The sequence below is a fragment of the Simochromis diagramma genome, unplaced genomic scaffold, assembly GCF_900408965.1.
Source record: "Simochromis diagramma unplaced genomic scaffold, fSimDia1.1 OVJJ01000816.1, whole genome shotgun sequence".
NCBI lineage: Eukaryota > Metazoa > Chordata > Actinopteri > Cichliformes > Cichlidae > Simochromis > Simochromis diagramma.
This window is the reverse complement of record NW_024386908.1, coordinates 16,317,511-16,330,963: the sequence shown is the minus strand read 5'-3', so window position 1 is coordinate 16,330,963 and position 13,453 is coordinate 16,317,511. Positions and strand designations below refer to the sequence as shown.

General features: G+C 42.1%; 1 protein-coding gene and 1 long non-coding RNA gene across 3 annotated transcripts in view; one reads left to right on the top strand and one right to left on the bottom strand.

Annotated features, from left to right (window-relative positions):
* Nucleotides 1–1,195, bottom strand: part of gata3 (GATA binding protein 3) — a 16,547-nt gene extending 15,352 nt beyond the window's left edge. For both annotated transcript variants that reach the window (XM_040035721.1, XM_040035723.1), the window contains exon 1: nt 982–1,195. The gene's annotated coding sequence lies outside the window, so the exon portion shown is untranslated. The remainder of the gene's footprint in view (nt 1–981) is intronic.
* LOC120735929 lies at nt 183–13,453 on the top strand. Its single transcript, XR_005696379.1, has 2 exons — nt 183–299; nt 9,307–13,453. It is a non-coding gene; the product is annotated as an uncharacterized LOC120735929 (long non-coding RNA).

The following is a 13,453-nucleotide window of genomic DNA, read 5'->3' as shown; positions in this document are numbered from 1 at the left end:
AAAAAAACATCAAGGTGTCCGAGGGTTTCTCTCGTGTTCTGCTCCCCGCGTGCAAATAGCCGTTGGAGCTTTTTGGCCCGTGACTGTGCGCGTGTGATGCCCCTGATTTAGCTTCCTATTCATTCTAAACAGCGGCTCTCTCCCTCTCTCGCACTCACACAAACACACCGCCATCTCGAGACACAAGGACCAAAGACGAGATGGAGGAAACTAATAACGGGCTGGGTGTGTGTGTGTGCGTGTGGGGGTGCAAAGCAGCCTCAGCAAGCCCAGCTCCTTCTTATGACCCGCCGGCAAAGGTAATCAGATCAATTTCACGGCTTGTATGGGATTCTCGCCTGCACCACCAGGTAATGCGAGAGGTAATGGGTCGCTAAAAACACTCATCTGTGCTATTTTAGGTGTGGGTTAAATAATCTAAGAAGTGAAACCGGCTGTCGTTTAGCCTTTTTACATATCAATCCGTTGACTCAGGCGAGCCAAAGAAAAAGAAATGCTAGCTTAATTATCAGCCCGGCCAACCAAAGCAAATTTCGCTTGCGCTGCTAATAAATAAAAGGATAGCGAAAGCAGTTAGCATTAAACGCAACAATGGCGCTCGTTATGGATGTTGTAGCCAGTATTGTCAACACTACCCCCCCCCCCCCCCTTTTTTTTTTTTTTTTTAATTCCACCAAGTGCACACAGAGCGATGTTGAGGGGGAGAGATGAAGGTGTAACGGGTAGCTTCATCTCCGGCTTCACTGAAGTCCAGTCAAAAAAAAAGAAGATAAAAAAATGTTACCGCTTTACTCATAATTTTCGTTTATAGTCATTTAATCTAGCACCCCAAAAAAAAGCACATTCACAAAAGTTTCCCATCATTCTCAGACCGTCAGTCAGCTCACAGACAGGCTACAAAGCCACCGAGGGAAGCGGCAGCTCATTGGATGGGGCATTTAGGATGCGGCGGCTTCAGAGCAAATCTAAATATTTACTGACCTGCAGTGGACGCTGGACGGGTGGAGGCTTTTTTTTCCGCAGACGTGAAGGAAGAGTGACATAGAGATGGAGGCGCCGATGGCATTTAGAGAGAGGCAGAGGAAAAAAGAACGAGAGGGCGAGGAGCTGTGGACGGGGAGGGGAAAAACACACACGCAGACACACACACACACAAACACTCACACACACACTCTCAGCACAGCGCTAGGAGTAGTGGTGGCGGCGGCGGTGATGGTGCGCGCGCGCCCTCGGTCCCGGAGTCACAGCGTCACAACTCAACGCGAGGAGGAAACACGCGCGCACATAGGCTGTACCGGGCAGGCTGCACGAGCACACGGGCCAACCAAAGGCGGCCTCTTTACCGTACTTACTGTACAGAACACGCCAGCTCTTCCGGGTCTGAAAGCACAGCAAGTTATGGGAATAGAACGGCAGTAGAAACCAATGGGAATCTATTGTAGGGTTAAAATAGAAGTGATCTATAACAGACAGTCATTTATTATGATTTTGATGCAATTTAAAATAAGATTTCTTATTTTTAAAAAATACTATTTTTGTGTTTGACCCCATTTTGTTGTATCCAGGTGATCATGTTAATTCAGGAGACGCCCAATATTGGCACACAAGCCGAATGAAAGTAAGATTATATTATATTATATGTAAGAAAAGGCGATTGTGGGCATTTGCACGTGATTTTTTTTCTGATTGAGCAATGCACAACTGTATATTGTGTAACTGTAACTGGCTATTATCTATATAGGCTTTTATGTGGTGCCTGTACAGTTTCTGTCACTGTGAGGGCTTGTGCTCTGCAGATATTTCACCGCAGAACACAAGCCCTCACAGTGGCAGAAACACGTTGCACGTCCCTTTGTGTTAGGAGAGGAGCCCCTTTCTCTCCCCTGCCACAAAGGACAGATGAAGCCATAGCTGCTCGGTGTCTAATCAACACCCAAAAAAAAAAAGATTCACCAACTACTCAGCAATTACAGAAAAACATTTCAGAAGGAGGAGAGAAAAATATACATATGTAGGCAATAAATCTGAAAATGTGATCGAGGCTACGAACAGCAAAAGCTTCACACCAATACACACACAGAGACACACACTGAGCATATAGAGGCCGGCCAGCCTGCTTATTGACACCATGGTTGATTGAAAGGAGCACCAAGCAAATCCGATCCTTCTCTCTGTGAAATGCACTGAGGAAAAAGAGAGGAGAGGAGAGGAGAGGAGAGGATGCTGGAGGCTTGCTATCTCTCATGATGCGCATTGACTCTTTGAAGGAGAATGTAAACTGATCACACCCAAATCTATCTTTGGGGGAGAAATTCAATTAAGGTAATAAATTAAAGATAATTGGCGCAAACCTCGTTGTATATACTTACGAACGCGGCTACATCCAAATGCGTCTTTTTTTTTAAATCAATGAATTATTCAGCAGCCTTCTTCCACACAGGGACGAGCCGAGCTTTTCATTTATGGAATCCCACCCAGTGTCTAAATAGAATTACAGAATAACGACAGCGTCAAATTGTAATGATTTATTAATCTGCTTTTGAGGTAAATAAAGTGTTTTTTTAAATTATATTCTATTTTATTTTTGATCAGGGGAATTATTTGATTTCAATGTAAAGATGAAGTTAATATGCGGATGCGATAAATGAGCGCGCTGATGAGAAACGACGATTAAAGCGGCATTCATGCGCGCTCGCGATTAAAGCACATTATAGGTGTAATAAAAAGATTAATTACGAGGAAAATAACCAGAATCAATTCGGTCCTGTTCACTGTGGGTACAATTAAATAAAGGCGGGAAATAACGTTTAATTTTAGGCGGCGGATGTGAAAAGCAGTTTTGTTTTTAAAGAGGGGGAATGCTTTTTTTGGGGGGGGTGGGGGGGTGGAATCGAGTCTTAATTAATTTTAAATAGAGACTGTAAACGGGTTTAGAGTTTAGTACAGGCCCCACAGTGTCACATTAGAGGTATGAGGCTGTGTAGTGTTTTGCACTTCCTCTAACAGGGATTTAACGAGAGCGCATGCGGCCTGGAGCCCGAGTCCAAAGTCACTCGCCTCTCTTCTTCTTCCTCCTGCTCTTCTTCTTTTTTTTTCCTGCCGTGAAATCGCGTGATTAATGTAGAATTTGACGCGAGCTCCCGCGTGACAGCTGACAACAGCTAAGCACCCCCCACCCCCCTTCACTCTATTGGTACACTGGTCGTAATAAAAAGCAAGAGTCTGTGCACACCGGCCTTTTATTATTATCATTATTATTATTATTATTATTATTAGTCTCACAGCCATCTGATATTTAGCAGTTTGGATGAGGTGTCATCATCTCACCATTACATCCGGATTAAATCACCCCTCTTTTCTTAGTTTCTTAATTTTGCAGATTGAGGTTGCAGCAGCAGTAGCGAACCCCCCCCCCCCCCCCCCCCGTACCGTGGCGCTTTTTCAGCCCCTGTTAGTGCATAAATGGAGTAAATCATTTACGGTTACCCGCTTTTATAGACTCCCGGTGTAGCCTAAATTTTATTAGCCCCTTCCCACTGCAAATGTGAAATAAACGGTGCAGTATATATCTCCTCCTTTTTTCCCACCCCCCTTCGCCCTCTTTCTCTCTCTCGCTCTCTTTCTTTCTCTGCCTACATGATTCTTCGCTGTAAATGTCGAATAAGATGACCTTAATTTGAGACAAAACAGCGCCAAAAATGTATGGGCCACGTATTATCTATTTACTTATTTATTTCCTCAATGTGTTTTATTATTCTCGTCCTGTTCACCCTCCAAACGTTAAGCCAGTGTGTGTGTGTGTGTGTGTGTGTGTGCGTGTGTGTGTGTGTGTGTGTGTGTGTGTGTGTGTGCGTGTGTGTGTGTGTGTGTGTTTTACGGCGGCTTCTCCCTGCGATTTTATTTTAAAATATTAGGCCGAGGTGGGGAGAATTATAAACGACTCTGCTCTTATCTGCTCCCTTCACGTATCCAGGATCACAGAAGCTGATTAAGAAAGAAGTCACAGCCAACGCTGGATTCATAATGATTTGGAATAATGAATCCTTATCTCCCCTCTGCAGATTATCAGCCTTTCAGCTCGCCATGTTTTGTTACATGGGATAATTTATTGCATCTAATACATCACAATGAATCTGATGGGGGAAAGTGATGGCCATGTTAGGAGAGAGGCTGTCTTTTTTTTTTATCCCGGGGCAATGAAATGCCTTTACGATTTTTAATTGGTAAAATATAAGGGGGGTGGGGATCTGATAAAAAAAAAAGAGAGAGAGAGAAAGAAAGAAAAAATAGAAGCACAGAGGTATAATCTTGCCTGCTAGTGTTCCAGCAGCACTCTGCACTATAATTAGTGTGTCAATTTCAACCTGAAATTAACAACATCGACCTGCCATCTCTGCTTACGCCGGTGGAGTCAGCTAGATCCTAATTTCGCATGATTTATTTTTCACCAAGAAGAGATAATTAATCATAAACACGGGAGAAGGAAAAAACACACAGTGCAGCAAAGTAGAGATAACAAAATATTTGCATCTAAAAAGATTCGATGGAGCTCATTCGCTTTCACCTCCTCCACCCTCCACCGCCATCCCGAGCCCACCTGATCCAGCTGCAGTTACCTCCAGCACTTTTATTTTATTTTTATTTTTTAATTTCCCATGATTAATCTTTGGGTGGCGATGTATCATTAATCACTACATGAGATGGGGGGGGGGGGGGGTTACACAGTTACACACAGTGTGTGTAACTGGTAGACTGAATGGTGGTGTCACTGTTGTTGGGAAACGATTATTCTTTTATTCAAAGGGATGGCGGGTGTACCCTGGTGTAACACCGAACGAAGATGCACCTCCTTATAAGGTTAATACTAATAGTAATAATAATTATTTATTATTATTGGATAATCAGCCTTTGTTTGGAAGTCGTCACTGGCGCAGCGCCAGCGCAGCTCTGGATTTTTTGGATGGCGCTATGTTTAAACTTGGGCATGCTCACTGTGCCAGGATAAATTTGCATTTTATTTGCAGCTGTAATTAGCTGATCAGCATCTCTCTGCCCCCCTCTCTCACTCCCTCTCTGCCCATCTTTCTTCTCATTATGATTTTGTATTTTCGCCGCCTCTTTCACCGCCTCTCCCCAATCCCTCATTTTCCAATGTCCTGGCAGCGCCACCAGATGTTTATCGCTTTTATACCCAGGGACGCTGCCATGTCAAACAGACCGAGGATGGACACTTGCAGGCGGTTGGGTATCCAGGCAAGCCCCCTCCCTCCCTTTCTCCCTCTCTCCCCTACCACCACCACCTCCTCCTCCTCTTTTCCTGGCTGTGCATAATCCTGTACTGGGTGGCCACTGGTAGTCCAGTGACGGTTTCATATGAAACGGGGTAAGGGGGTGGGAGAAAGCAAGGAGATCACGTTGGTTGCTGATTAAAGGGTTCTCCAAATATAAATACAAACAAATATAAATAAAAAGAGCTCGATTTAATTCACCTCCCCTGAAAGAGAAATCTTACTCTTTTTGTCCGTGCAGAAAAGGGCCACATCCGCGCTGATGGGAGGCTGATGGTGCGCCCCAGATATACTGCAGATAGAGATGTGGAGATGATCTTAATGAGATGCAAGGCTGTGGGTGCGGTTGGGGGCAAACATCCAGTGCAGGAGTCTTCCCAGGAGAGATCTGCACAATGCGACCTGCCCGTTATCTGCAAGGGAATGCACTCCCTCGCTCTCTCTTTCTCTCTCGCTTTAATGAGCAGTCGTTTATTAAACACTCTCTCACTCCTTTAACCCCATAATTGAAAAAAAAAGAGGCTTTTCTGGAGTGGCTCGACCCCCCACACTGCAGCAGCTCTGCTCCACTGCAGAGGATGCAGCGGTGGATGCAGTGATTATATCCATGTAGCTTACCTGGGCTGCAACAATCACAAGGGGGCTTTGCAGACCCCCACCCCACCCTCCTCCTTCCCCTCCAGTTTGGCCATGATATACAAATATTTATCCGCTGATAAGGAACCACTACGATGGCAGATAACCTCCAATGCCACTGCGTCAGGACTCTTTGTCTGTACAGTCTCAGCAATTACTAAACATTTCCCTTCCTCCCCCTCTTTTTTTCCTCCTTAAACTTCTCCGTTGCTTTTAATTCGTTAAAGCATTATTAGGAGTCTCTCTAAGCCTCTTTAGTCAATGACTGTTTGTGGAGTCTGGAAAAGAAAGAAAGCATGGGAGGGGAGATGGGGGGGGGGGGGTCTGTGTGTGTGAGAGGGGGGGTTGGGGGTGAATGAAAGACTGGCTTGATTTTCCTCGCAATCCACGGAACAAATAGCTAACATTTAACGTTTACACCCTGCCTGGCGACTCACTGGCGCTGCGGGGCCGAGCCGAGTCGGGCTAAAGTGTCCCGAAAGCCTTTGGAGGGGTGTAAGTCCCGGGCTATCGGGTTCTCCAGATCCCCTTTAAATGACTGTCAAAAGAGGCAAATATCGAATTGCACGGGGTCTCACTCTCCCCGCCCTCTCTCGCTCTCCCAGCCTTCCCTGCCAGCCTGGCACCAATAATGCGTTACTGTAACGTGATTAGCTACTTCTCCAGGAGCAGGCAGGGATTTCCAGGGAATTCATTCTTTATTTGCCGCCGTGTGTAAATGTAGTTTGTGTCACCATGACTGGAATAAAATAACAAATAAATCAGACATTTATTAATCGAGAGATTTAGTAGGAAATACAAACACTTTTGAAGGTGTTTTCTCGAAATGATCTTTATCTGATCATTTACTGATACATCGAAAAAGTTCAAGGAACTGTTCACTTTTACATGTGTAAAGAAAGTGATAAGGTATTAAAATAAATACAAAGATTAAACTTAATTCATCTGGTCAAACTTTAGAAATATTAAAGTACAAATTATTGCATTAATAGGACGTGAGCTGATGTGTTTATTCTAGTGTTATTTCCTGTTTTAGTGGTGACTAAAACTTTATTTTGGGGCAAAGTCGGTAAACATTTTAAGCGTTTTTATGATCAGATTTGACTTGTGATTCTATACGTGCAGTTATATGTCCCTGTGGCCACTGAGGTTAGGAAATCCTTTAAAACAACTGTCCAAATATGTGCCCAAAGACGTTTCAAGATGGCAGCCAAGTGTTGAGACTTCTAAAAAGGACAGTAACGCCATCATAACAAATGAGTAGAGCTCTGAGAAAGAAAGTGTATTGTTTTTTACATGCACACCAGTTAGCCTGTTTTTTCTGACAGTTTTATTAAAGCATGGGGATAGAAATCACTTGGACACTTTGCCTCCGTATGCGGGTAACTGGAATAGTTCAGAATCACATCAGAATTATACATGCAATTAATATGAGCACGTTTGTGCAGGACATATAATTTATTTCTTTATTTTGATTGGGAGTTAATAGATGATTTGTCACTCTAGACGCCAAATAAATTAATATGGAAAGAAAAGCAAAACTTTTGTGTTAAGTGGGCAGAAGCCAGGAACAGTAAGGATCTATTATACCCGCTGTACTGTTAAAGGAAGAACACGCACATTTAATACAAAGCTGCTTTTATAGTAGTGCCACGCATTTTCGCCACGCGCACTCACAATGCTGCACGAAAGGGAATTATAAAGACACCTGGAAAGGTGTCACAATGTGCGTTAATCACAGCAAACATCTCCAGTACCCCATTCTTCACTGGTTTACAGTGTGCCAACGGTTTATAGAAATCACCCACACAAAATAAGCATCTTTATGGCTTCAAAGACTAAATAAATAATTAAAATAATACAATGTGTGTGAAGCTATTATACACTCAGATTTATCTGAGCCTGCAAAGATAAACCCCAGCTGAAGCCTATAAAATCTTTAGGGCTATACTTTTCCCCCCTTTTCTGATTACCTTCAGCCACACTCCAAAGTTCCCCAAATTGGACACACAGTGGTGTTTGAAAATAACACACCCTCTTTAACAGTGTATAGCCTTATCTACAAAAGGCCTATGCATCGTCATTAATCTTCGCCAGGCTAATTAAATTAATCCATCGCCTCTTGGCACTGGAATATAACGACCACCACTAAATCCGCTGCTGGATAACGAATTTGTTTTTTTAAAACAGAAAAGAGTTTCTTGCTTTTAATAGCTTTCAACAAAAAAGAACACAGCACAGGCCGAATTCATTATCAGTTCGTTTTATTTATGAACTTGTGGTTATCGATAAATAATAATGTATGTATATATGTTTTGGGTTTTTTTTTTTAAATGCACCTTTTTTATGTTTGAGTGTAGATGTTTGAGTGAACACGGGAAGGCTGCTGGAGGGCTGTGATTGACAGTCCGTCCGCGGGATCATGTTTAATCCCTGCCTCTCTCGAGCCTGTTCAGAACTCATTTCTCCACCGCGAGATGGGGGACTCAGATGGTTGCCGGGGCAACGCCGATAGTCCTAAGCCATTTCCATTTCCTGCGAACGAGAGAGAAGGTTGGGTGGTGTGGGGCGCGTTTGCCTCAGAGGTCGTCACAAAGTCATTCACAAGCAGCGGAGAGGACCGTTAACCGGAAGCGGACAGGCTACTCATTGCTTGCTCCGCAGGACTGTTTTGCTCATTATGCAGGGACATTTGTTACTTTAGAGGAAATAACAGGGACATGGGTAAAAGCCTCCGGGGACGAGGTCTTGCAACTTGAAACGCACTGGGGCACTTATTTGGGGACTTATTTTTGAAGCACTGAATAAACTGAGTTTCAGTGACTTTCAATTTCAGTGGTTAGAGTGAAATAAAAAGTGCAGGTGTGGACCTACCAGTCAGCTTTAAAGAAAAGGAAAAGAAAAACTTGAGAACTTTGCTAACATTACCAATAAGATTAAAATTTTAAAAAGCTGGAAGTGATCCTTTTACTGTCTTATACCCCATACATTTCTACATCTACATCAACAGTTTTATTTTTTACCTTAAACATATTATACATAGACTGAAGAAAACGGCCAAATGATTTTATGAGGGGGTTTTGGGGGGGAAAGTATAAGTTGGCTGAAAAATAATATAGCTGAGGTAACAACTGAAGCTAGCATTTTACCATACATATATTTATCATGGTGAAATTTTACACCCCAATTTTTGTCATTCAAAAGTGTTTGTTATTTTAAAAAAAATCAAAGGGAACGTGTCTCACTATCATAAAAATTATGTATCAGCATATCTCTCTCTCTTTGAGGAAAAAAATTAGAAGAGGGAAACCCAAAAAGTAACACACACACACACATGCTTCCTATTCCACTTTTCCCTGAACCTTTTCCTTCTTCCATTCAGCCTCCTCAGAGAAACGGGCGCTCAGCATCATCAGCATCCAGTGACGACGTCCATGAGGAGATGAAGGTGAGCCAGCCTTTCTGATCAAAGCACCCGTCTATAAAGCTCAAGGCTGGCCTTCCTCGGTGGGTATGTCGCTTTTATTCTGCACACATACACATCGCAGACACACACATACGCTCTTTCCTAACCCACCCCGACAGTGAAAAATGCCTTTCCTTTCAATCAGGTTGCAAAAAAAAAAGAAAAAGAAGCCAACCTGCCATCTTACTTTGTGGCATTTTAAATCAAATGTCTGCTTCACCTGGATCTGGAATAGTGCACACTTCTCCCCGGGGGTGCTGCTTGCGTACAGCCAGGTTGACAGTGTCAGCGTGCCGACAGGGTGTTAATGCACTGCTTGTTAGTTTTAATTAAGTAGCCTTTAGCCTAGTGATCAGTGAGATCAAGGCAGTTATTTAAATAAGCACACCAGGTCTCCAGTAAACTGCAGGCAAGAGTTGTTGGCTCCAGCTCTGCTCCTTTTCTCCATCACCTGGCCTCATTAATTCAACACATCTTTGCCTTTCGGTTGACATGACACCACATCTGTCAGAACATAGCCCACTCTCTCAGTCAGTCCTGGCATCAGTGGTCTCAATTTTATTTTCACAACCGACCAACTTTCTTTCTAAGCGGAGAGCCACAGGCATCTGCAGAGTGTGTTCGGTCTGTGTCTACATGATAAAGAGGAAAGTTAGGTGAAGGACAACAATCTGGTAGAGGAGACTGATCAGGAGGAATAATGATAAAAAGGCTAATAAGGTATCTCTCTCCAGCACATTGTTAAAGAGTTTGCATGTCGCCTATGAGGCTGCTTATATTAAGCCACATCCAGCAGGTCTATTTTTTCAATATACTGAATATGCAAACACGTTTGAGTAGTGTAATTGCAGATGATGCTTTAGGCCTGTCTTTAAAAAAAAACCTTTCAGAATATTCAAACTGCCCTCTTTTCACATCACACCCCTAACAGCTTTTGAAAAGCTGATGTTCAAAAAAGAATTGATAAAGGAGAGCGAAGATCCACAGGCAGAGGAGATAGAAGAGCTGCTTTCAGGCTAAACACTTTCTGACGCAGTCAACACATCTGATGAAAGGTCAGAATATTGTTTCAGGGATAAGAAGAATAAAAGTGAGAATACAGATTCTGTAAGGAAAACGTGTCTTTTAAGGAGTTGAAACTTTGAAGGGGATCAGCTCTCTTTGACCTTTTGAAACTTAGCAAGAATACACACACACTTATTATATGCCTTAAATATGTAAATACAGAAACCAGAAACAGAGCGGCCATGATGTGAATAAATGGACAGAATCTGTGGTACCTGTGGAAGCCTCGTTCCTGTTTTGAATCTGAGTCAGATTGACCAGTGAGGGCTGAGTGCAAAAGATTTGGCACTGATGCACTGGTAAGAAATGTAGGCTTGAAACTATCTTCTGTTGTCTAGCAAGAAGTTTGCTTGTTATTAGAATTTTTAAGGCAGTGCACAGAACAGGAAGTCTTGGTCCTGATGTATTATATGTAATACTGGCCATGGCCTCAGAGGCTGTGTCAGAAATCTCTCAGGTACCTGTTAAGGAAGGACACTCACTCTGTAGACACAAAAGACTCTAAACTAGACTCTAAAACCCACAAACATGTTTTTTTTTTAATATCAACTAGGAAGATTAAAACGTGTGCATTTCTTTTTTCATCCTTTTCCGTATTCATCCTAATTAATTTAACTTAATTTTAAATGCTGTAGCAAAAAAAAAAAGTCAAACTTTAGGATAAATAAATACATCTCATCTTAACTATATTTTTTTTGGCAATGCATGATGATACACAATTCCTGCCTAGTAACTGCCTACTCTACTGAAGTACTATGGGATACTCTGGTTCCACTAAAAAGGGGGTACAAAGAGGCAATTTTACCATGTAGCTCACTGTAGTGAATGACTTTAGACTCAGAGAATGGCTGATGGGGTCCCAGATTGCTCTATAGGCTTAGCAAATTACCAAGGTATGGCGATAGAGACCACGAATAAGAGTTTTGTGCTTTAAATCTCTTTTTTAACTGAAAGACTGGGAAAAGAGAACACTTCTGCATGATTCTGCAAAACAGTGTATTCAATCCATCACTGACAGTTTCGTTATATTGTTTAAGTCAGTGCTGCTACTGTTAGAAAAATAATAAGATTACTGAAAAAAAAAAACAGCACTTCATCTTAATCATCCAATGTGGATGTAATTCAAAAGAAAATTAGACCAAAACAAAACACAGGAACAGTACTTATTTTTAATACTTTTTTTTATTTAAAATACATAACTAGGTATTAAATGGCTTTCAAAGTACAATTTCCCAATGTTTCTTATGGCGCATTTTCCATCACAAACCCATCAGAAGATTATTCATAATCAAAGATAGTGTTAAAACAATGATGCTTGAAAACACGAAGCCAAGTAAAACACATTAAGACATTATACATAGCGGTCAGGAGCCACTGTGATTATAGAAAATTAATAATAGGATATAATAGGATCTCGTGGAAGAGATCCAACACAAAATCACGAAGACGAACTGCTTCTTCTAACACGTATATCCCGGTAGATGTACTCGGGCCATTGCTCATTAGACACTATAATCTTATCTGCTTCTTTCAAAACCAGCGCTAACTGTTATCCATGAAAACAGATGATGTTTTTGTTGGGTCGCTCTGATCTTAAAGGGTTTCCTCCAATGAAAACAACAGGTGGGAGATGAAAAGTGTGAGGTGCCACGGCAGAGAAAGTGGTGTTGTTTCTGTGGCTGAAGTGTACATTAAGAGCTCGATTGAAGTGTTACCTTTTAACCTCATCAGCGAGACTCTGTGGCGTTCGTGTGGTAAAACCTGGTAGATTGTCTGTCTGTCTCTTTCTCTCTAACAAGGGATGCCTTTTCAAAACTGTTTGATGATCTGAAAAGAAAAAAGGAAGCACATTTAAGAACTCGAGCGTAAACTGTGTGTGAACCAAACAGTCGTGTGTATCAAACTTATACATCAGCTCACAAATGTATATGTTTAACAGATCTGGCTTATGCCCACACAACAAATGTGAGCATAAGATGAGAGGAAAATACTGCTCCAATCAGTCCTTAAGTCATGTGGAAAACATTCCTTATCGATTGTCCGACATCCATCGCCAAACTGCTACCGTCTGTCTTTTTCGAGGAAGAAAAAGGAGCAGATCCCAAAAATAAAAGGCTGCAATTTTCCTTTGATTGCCCTTATCATAGAGCAGAAATCTCAAACTGTTTGGCCTGTTATTAAGTCTGATCAGAGTTCAGGGATATTACAGGCAAATGTATGAAAAGGTTATGAGAGCTATCAAAAGAAGAAGTGACGTCATGCATTTAATGAATAAAAGATTGGGAACAGATATATCCAAAAAGCCCCAGCAACAATAAGGGAACAACCACTGCCTTTTCTGTATTCAGGGATGTCAACACATCTACTTCTAAGTCGAGGCAGAGGGATGGGAAAAAGAGACCGGAATGACTAGAAGCCCCCGCAGGCATCTGCCACTCATCTGCCACTCAACCGATGCAGATCCAGTGTGATTTTTAACTCCTTAATACTTGATTGTATTATCTCGGGCGTGATAAAATAAGTCAGTGTTTCAGCCGAGAGCAACAAAGTGTCAGTCAGAAACTGCAGTGAAGATATGCTAAAAGGTTTTCTGTGCTTCTGGCGCAGACAAGCAGATACAGAGCAGATTATGCTTTATTAGCTGTTCATGGAGACTTAATTGTGAGATCAAAGTTAACAGTGTTCCATCGGTGCGAGGCAGAGCAGATTTCATTAGGCTGAGTAATATCAGCGCAATAATAGTGTCATCTGCGCACAGCAAGTTCAGAGGATCTTAATAATATTTCTGGACAAACTGGAAGAGGAAATTCATCCGCACGAATGGCAAAATGTCTCCAAGCTTATAGGAAAACAGTAATAAACAAGAGATACAGTGGAATTTGGCTTGATGGTTGCACTCTGCAGCTGCCCTGGTCAATCAGAAATATTACACACAAGACTAAAACAAATCCACTCGTGCAGAATCCAGTAACAAACTAATATAATGGACATACATGGG